This window comes from Oncorhynchus keta, chromosome 27 (genome assembly GCF_023373465.1).
Source record: "Oncorhynchus keta strain PuntledgeMale-10-30-2019 chromosome 27, Oket_V2, whole genome shotgun sequence".
Classification (NCBI taxonomy): Eukaryota; Metazoa; Chordata; class Actinopteri; order Salmoniformes; family Salmonidae; genus Oncorhynchus; species Oncorhynchus keta.
Window position 1 is genome coordinate 22,153,275 of NC_068447.1, and position 7,628 is coordinate 22,160,902.

A 7,628-nucleotide genomic window follows, 5' to 3' on the forward strand; every position below is an offset into this window, starting at 1 on the left:
TTAACTATCTGTTTCAGAGAGAGGGAGAGAGAGAGTGACAGTTATTTGTTAACTACCTGTTTCAGAGAGAGGGAGAGAGAGAGTGACAGTTATTTGTTAACTATCTGTTTCAGAGAGAGGGAGAGAGAGAGTGACAGTTATTTGTTAACTACCTGTTTCAGAGAGAGGGAGAGAGAGAGTGACAGTTATTTGTTAACTACCTGTTTCAGAGAGAGGGAGAGAGAGAGAGACAGTTATTTGTTAACTACCTGTTTCAGAGAGAGGGAGAGAGAGAGAGACAGTTATTTGTTAACTATCTGTTTCAGAGAGAGGGAGAGAGAGAGTGACAGTTATTTGTTAACTACCTGTTTCAGAGAGAGGGAGAGAGAGAGTGACAGTTATTTGTTAACTACCTGTTTCAGAGAGAGGGAGAGAGAGAGTGACAGTTATTTGTTAACTACCTGTTTCAGAGAGAGGGAGAGAGAGAGTGACAGTTATTTGTTAACTACCTGTTTCAGAGAGAGGAGAGAGAGAGTGACAGTTATTTGTTAACTACCTGTTTCAGAGAGAGGGAGAGAGAGAGTGACAGTTATTTGTTAACTACCTGTTTCAGAGAGAGGGAGAGAGAGAGTGACAGTTATTTGTTAACTACCTGTTTCAGAGAGAGGGAGAGAGAGAGTGACAGTTATTTGTTAACTACCTGTTTCAGAGAGAGGGAGAGAGAGAGTGACAGTTATTTGTTAACTACCTGTTTCAGAGAGAGGGAGAGAGAGAGTGACAGTTATTTGTTAACTACCTGTTTCAGAGAGAGGGAGAGAGAGAGTGACAGTTATTTGTTAACTACCTGTTTCAGAGAGAGGGAGAGAGAGAGTGACAGTTATTTGTTAACTACCTGTTTCAGAGAGAGGGAGAGAGAGAGTGACAGTTATTTGTTAACTATCTGTTTCAGAGAGAGGGAGAGAGAGAGAGACAGTTATTTGTTAACTACCTGTTTCAGAGAGAGGGAGAGAGAGAGTGACAGTTATTTGTTAACTACCTGTTTCAGAGAGAGGGAGAGAGAGAGAGACAGTTATTTGTTAACTACCTGTTTCAGAGAGAGGGAGAGAGAGAGTGACAGCCATTTGTTAACTACCTGTTTCAGAGAGAGGGAGAGAGAGAGTGACAGCCATTTGTTAACTACCTGTTTCAGAGAGAGGGAGAGAGAGAGTGACAGTTATTTGTTAACTATCTGTTTCAGAGAGAGGGAGAGAGAGAGTGACAGTTATTTGTTAACTACCTGTTTCAGAGAGAGGGAGAGAGAGAGTGACAGTTATTTGTTAACTATCTGTTTCAGAGAGAGGGAGAGAGAGAGTGACAGTTATTTGTTAACTACCTGTTTCAGAGAGAGGGAGAGAGAGAGTGACAGTTATTTGTTAACTACCTGTTTCAGAGAGAGGGAGAGAGAGAGTGACAGTTATTTGTTAACTACCTGTTTCAGAGAGAGGGAGAGAGAGAGTGACAGTTATTTGTTAACTATCTGTTTCAGAGAGAGGGAGAGAGAGAGTGACAGTTATTTGTTAACTACCTGTTTCAGAGAGGGAGAGAGAGAGTGACAGTTATTTGTTAACTACCTGTTTCAGAGAGAGGGAGAGAGAGAGTGACAGTTATTTGTTAACTACCTGTTTCAGAGAGAGGGAGAGAGAGAGTGACAGTTATTTGTTAACTACCTGTTTCAGAGAGAGGGAGAGAGAGAGTGACAGTTATTTGTTAACTACCTGTTTCAGAGAGAGGGAGAGAGAGAGTGACAGTTATTTGTTAACTACCTGTTTCAGAGAGAGGGAGAGAGAGAGTGACAGTTATTTGTTAACTACCTGTTTCAGAGAGAGGGAGAGAGAGAGTGACAGTTATTTGTTAACTACCTGTTTCAGAGAGAGGGAGAGAGAGAGTGACAGTTATTTGTTAACTACCTGTTTCAGAGAGAGGGAGAGAGAGAGAGACAGTTATTTGTTAACTACCTGTTTCAGAGAGAGGGAGAGAGAGAGTGACAGTTATTTGTTAACTATCTGTTTCAGAGAGAGGGAGAGAGAGAGTGACAGTTATTTGTTAACTACCTGTTTCAGAGAGAGGGAGAGAGAGAGTGACAGTTATTTGTTAACTATATGTTTCAGAGAGAGGGAGAGAGAGAGTGACAGCCATTTGTTAACTACCTGTTTCAGAGAGAGGGAGAGAGAGAGTGACAGTTATTTGTTAACTACCTGTTTCAGAGAGAGGGAGAGAGAGAGTGACAGTTATTTGTTAACTACCTGTTTCAGAGAGAGGGAGAGAGAGAGTGACAGTTATTTGTTAACTACCTGTTTCAGAGAGAGGGAGAGAGAGAGTGACAGTTATTTGTTAACTACCTGTTTCAGAGAGAGGGAGAGAGAGAGTGACAGTTATTTGTTAACTACCTGTTTCAGAGAGAGGGAGAGAGAGAGTGACAGTTATTTGTTAACTACCTGTTTCAGAGAGGGAGAGAGAGAGTGACAGTTATTTGTTAACTACCTGTTTCAGAGAGAGGGAGAGAGAGAGTGACAGTTATTTGTTAGCTACCTGTTTCAGAGAGAGGGAGAGAGAGAGTGACAGTTATTTGTTAACTACCTGTTTCAGAGAGAGGGAGAGAGAGAGTGACAGTTATTTGTTAACTACCTGTTTCAGAGAGAGGGAGAGAGAGAGTGACAGTTATTTGTTAACTACCTGTTTCAGAGAGAGGGAGAGAGAGTGACAGTTATTTGTTAACTACCTGTTTCAGAGAGAGGGAGAGAGAGAGTGACAGTTATTTGTTAACTATCTGTTTCAGAGAGAGGGAGAGAGAGAGTGACAGTTATTTGTTAACTACCTGTTTCAGAGAGAGGGAGAGAGAGAGTGACAGTTATTTGTTAACTACCTGTTTCAGAGAGAGGGAGAGAGAGAGTGACAGTTATTTGTTAACTACCTGTTTCAGAGAGGGAGAGAGAGAGAGACAGTTATTTGTTAACTATCTGTTTCAGAGAGAGGGAGAGAGAGAGTGACAGTTATTTGTTAACTACCTGTTTCAGAGAGAGGGAGAGAGAGAGTGACAGTTATTTGTTAACTACCTGTTTCAGAGAGAGGGAGAGAGAGAGTGACAGCCATTTGTTAACTACCTGTTTCAGAGAGAGGGAGAGAGAGAGTGACAGTTATTTGTTAGCTACCTGTTTCAGAGAGAGGAGAGAGAGAGTGACAGTTATTTGTTAACTACCTGTTTCAGAGAGAGGGAGAGAGAGAGTGACAGTTATTTGTTAACTACCTGTTTCAGAGAGAGGGAGAGAGAGAGTGACAGTTATTTGTTAACTACCTGTTTCAGAGAGAGGGAGAGAGAGAGTGACAGTTATTTGTTAACTACCTGTTTCAGAGAGAGGAGAGAGAGAGTGACAGTTATTTGTTAGCTACCTGTTTCAGAGAGAGGGAGAGAGAGAGTGACAGTTATTTGTTAACTACCTGTTTCAGAGAGAGGGAGAGAGAGAGTGACAGTTATTTGTTAACTACCTGTTTCAGAGAGAGGGAGAGAGAGAGTGACAGTTATTTGTTAACTACCTGTTTCAGAGAGAGGGAGAGAGAGAGTGACAGTTATTTGTTAACTATCTGTTTCAGAGAGAGGGAGAGAGAGAGTGACAGTTATTTGTTAACTACCTGTTTCAGAGAGAGGGAGAGAGAGTGACAGTTATTTGTTAACTACCTGTTTCAGAGAGAGGGAGAGAGAGAGTGACAGTTATTTGTTAACTACCTGTTTCAGAGAGAGGAGAGAGAGAGTGACAGTTATTTGTTAACTACCTGTTTCAGAGAGAGGGAGAGAGAGAGTGACAGTTATTTGTTAACTACCTGTTTCAGAGAGAGGAGAGAGAGAGTGACAGTTATTTGTTAACTATCTGTTTCAGAGAGAGGGAGAGAGAGAGTGACAGTTATTTGTTAACTACCTGTTTCAGAGAGGGAGAGAGAGAGTGACAGTTATTTGTTAACTATCTGTTTCAGAGAGAGGGAGAGAGAGAGTGACAGTTATTTGTTAACTACCTGTTTCAGAGAGAGGGAGAGAGAGAGTGACAGCCATTTGTTAACTACCTGTTTCAGAGAGAGGGAGAGAGAGAGTGACAGCCATTTGTTAACTACCTGTTTCAGAGAGAGGGAGAGAGAGAGTGACAGTTATTTGTTAACTACCTGTTTCAGAGAGAGGGAGAGAGAGAGTGACAGTTATTTGTTAGCTACCTGTTTCAGAGAGAGGGAGAGAGAGAGTGACAGTTATTTGTTAACTACCTGTTTCAGAGAGAGGGAGAGAGAGAGTGACAGTTATTTGTTAACTACCTGTTTCAGAGAGAGGGAGAGAGAGAGTGACAGCCATTTGTTAACTACCTGTTTCAGAGAGAGGAGAGAGAGAGTGACAGTTATTTGTTAACTACCTGTTTCAGAGAGAGGGAGAGAGAGAGTGACAGCCATTTGTTAACTACCTGTTTCAGAGAGAGGGAGAGAGAGAGTGACAGTTATTTGTTAACTACCTGTTTCAGAGAGAGGGAGAGAGAGAGTGACAGTTATTTGTTAGCTACCTGTTTCAGAGAGAGGGAGAGAGAGAGTGACAGTTATTTGTTAGCTACCTGTTTCAGAGAGAGGGAGAGAGAGAGTGACAGTTATTTGTTAGCTACCTGTTTCAGAGAGAGGGAGAGAGAGAGAGAGTGACAGTTATTTGTTAACTACCTGTTTCAGAGAGAGGGAGAGAGAGAGTGACAGTTATTTGTTAACTACCTGTTTCAGAGAGAGGGAGAGAGAGAGTGACAGTTATTTGTTAGCTACCTGTTTCAGAGAGAGGGAGAGAGAGAGTGACAGTTATTTGTTAGCTACCTGTTTCAGAGAGAGGGAGAGAGAGAGTGACAGTTATTTGTTAACTACCTGTTTCAGAGAGAGGGAGAGAGAGAGTGACAGCCATTTGTTAACTACCTGTTTCAGAGAGAGGGAGAGAGAGAGAGAGTGACAGTTATTTGTTAACTACCTGTTTCAGAGAGAGGGAGAGAGAGAGTGACAGTTATTTGTTAACTACCTGTTTCAGAGAGAGGGAGAGAGAGAGTGACAGTTATTTGTTAACTACCTGTTTCAGAGAGAGGGAGAGAGAGAGTGACAGTTATTTGTTAACTACCTGTTTCAGAGAGAGGGAGAGAGAGAGTGACAGTTATTTGTTAACTACCTGTTTCAGAGAGAGGGAGAGAGAGAGTGACAGTTATTTGTTAACTACCTGTTTCAGAGAGAGGGAGAGAGAGAGTGACAGTTATTTGACAAGCAGTTATTGTTGATGTTCACTTCAGGAGGCACTTAAGGGAGTGAACTTAATTCATAATAATGGTTACATGGAGAAAATCGGACCTCTCTAAAATGAAAATGGATGGCGTGTATAGTTGATATTGCGTGAAATAATATATATATTTGACCTAAAACCTCCCTGGATGCTTGAAAAAAATAAGTGACCCTCCCCTATACCCAAAATAATAATTCAAACATAGAGGTACATTTTGACATTTCAATATTTATCGTTTTAGAATGAGTTGCTTACTAGGCTATATATCAATGTGTGCCTGATGCCGCCCCTCATCTCTGATTCTCCACTGGACACGTAATATCAGGTGCTCCTATAGGCTATTTAGTGTGATCTCAATCAAATGATCCATAGCTTATAGCCTATACTACAGTGCATGCTTGGAGAAGCACAGCGCAAAGTTATATTTCTAAGATAGCTATTGGGATGGTGCAAATAAACCTACACTCTGCAATGGATATTCCAACCTTTGAGCCCCGGGATGCTCTGCTCCTGCTGATCAAAACTTTTTTTGTCTGCTGCCTGACCAATGGCTGTGCTGTGTAGGCCCATGGTGGCAGTTCAGAAGGAGAGTCAAAGGTTTCTCCAAAATAATTGGATAGGAGGGGCGGCATCGGGCACACATCGATATATAGCCTAATAAGCAACTACTTCTAAAACACTGAGAAATATTGACATTTCTTGGTTCTCAGTCTTATATAACAGGCTCATCTTGGGATGACAGGAGTACACTTTGTGAGATTGTTATTCATGTTAAGGACCCATCTTGTCCTTATGACATTAACTCAACACTGAATAAAACACAGTTCTACCAGTTTGGAAGGGTATCTTTGTCCGGAAAATACTCAATTTTTCTTCCAAGTCTCAATCACACGTTTGAGATGTTTCTTATTTTGGGACGTTCTTTGATTGAAATCACACCATAGATTACCCTATTGAGAGCTCCTTGAATATAGTCTTGAAAGGGCCTTAGAATAAACCCAGGACCTCTGCTCCAGTGGGTCATCAGTCATCCAAGGCATGAGAGACACAATGTCCTCTCCCTGACTGGTGATTCACTGGAGTCACTCAGGGCTTGAGTTCTCTGACTGGCTCAGTGTGACAGTTTAGCTGTGCAGTGAATGGAAAGAACAGTGGGCCTGCTGAGGGTGGAGACCATTGGACATTGGGGTCAATCCACCTTAGTTTGTGATCACAACCAGGAGGACGATAAGTAAGAGAGTGAGAGAAGAAAACGGTGATAGGACAGAGGCTACTTTTCAATGGATCAACACAGAGATCAACATTTAGTTTTTGCACTGAACAGTGCAGCAGACAGCGAACTGTGACTGGCCTTGGTTAGATGGGCTATAGGCTACTAAGTGCAGGCATGGAGAAGCACTAGGTCAAAGGGCTGACGGCTTCTACAGATACACGTGATGAAAGTGTGGCACGTTGGATCATGCTGGTTTATAACATATGCTTATCATAAGCTGCTGCCGTAATGCATTATCTGTTTCTTTTATGGGAACCTTCATTTTTATGCTGTGTTGTAAAATCTACCTGATCATTGGACAATATGTCCATTTTTCCCTTCATACTATGCCTGAAAGAAAGTTAATCTAATTTGCATATTGGGATGACTGCGTGCCAGAGGACAGATCAGTGGGCAGGGTGTGATGCTCTCTCAGCCTGCCCACAGGAACTCTCTCTTTCACTGAGTGGACACTAACAAGGAAGGAACACTGTGACAAGGACATGGTACATATGGCAACATAGGCTGCCACAGCTCTGTATGTCATACTGTCGGACATATACTGTATGTCTAAATTGCGCTATATTGGTATCATTTCTGTGATATTCAAACTGTAGATTAAACTATTTTTGATTGTATTTATTTATTATTTCACCTTTATTTAACCAGGTAGGCTAGTTGAGAACAAGTTCTCATTTGCAACTGTGAACTGGCCAAGATGAAGCAAAGCAGTTCGACACACAACAACACAGTTACACATGGAATAAACAAACATACAATCAATAATAGAGTAGAAAAATATCTAAAAAATATTTAAATATATATTATATTATAAAATATATAAACAGCATTTGCAAATGAGGTAGGATAAGAGAGGTAAGGCAATAAATAGGCCATGGTGGCGAAGTAATTAAAATATAGCAATTATACACTGGAATTATAGGGTGTGCAGAAGATGAATGTGCAAGTTGAGATACTGGGGTGCAAAGGAGCAAGATAAATAATTACATACAGTATGGGGATTAGGTAGATTTGATGGGCTATTTACAGATGAGCTATGTACAGGTGCAGTGATCTGTGAGCTGC